This window comes from Myotis davidii, unplaced genomic scaffold (genome assembly GCF_000327345.1).
Source record: "Myotis davidii unplaced genomic scaffold, ASM32734v1 scaffold317, whole genome shotgun sequence".
In the NCBI taxonomy this organism is placed as follows: Eukaryota; Metazoa; Chordata; class Mammalia; order Chiroptera; family Vespertilionidae; genus Myotis; species Myotis davidii.
This window is the reverse complement of record NW_006288994.1, coordinates 1054410-1054792: the sequence shown is the minus strand read 5'-3', so window position 1 is coordinate 1054792 and position 383 is coordinate 1054410.

Sequence of the window (383 nt, the reverse complement as noted above, 5' to 3'; positions counted from 1 at the left end):
CGCCTCCGGGCCGCTGCCTGGACCACGACCCTAGTCGCAGCCGGGTCTCAAAGTTAAGATTCGCTCTCCTGCTCCTAGAGCCAAGTTCTCCACCGTCTAAACGGGCCTTTCCCTTCCCAGATGTAAAAACAAACAAACGCAAAAAAAAAAAAAAAAACAACCCCCGGATGCGGGTTTAGGGCCACCTGCCAAAACGCACCGTGGGCGCCCTGTCCAGTTGCTTGGTCGGCGCTGGAGGGGCTGGGGGGACCACGAGTCATCGTCCCGCTCACACAGCGTGAGTGACGGTGGAGAGAGAAGCACAATTCTGCCTGAAAGGCCGTCGGGAAACCTGAGAGTGCAAATCGCATCCTCGGCTGCCCCGTGAAGTTCAGTGTCATCGC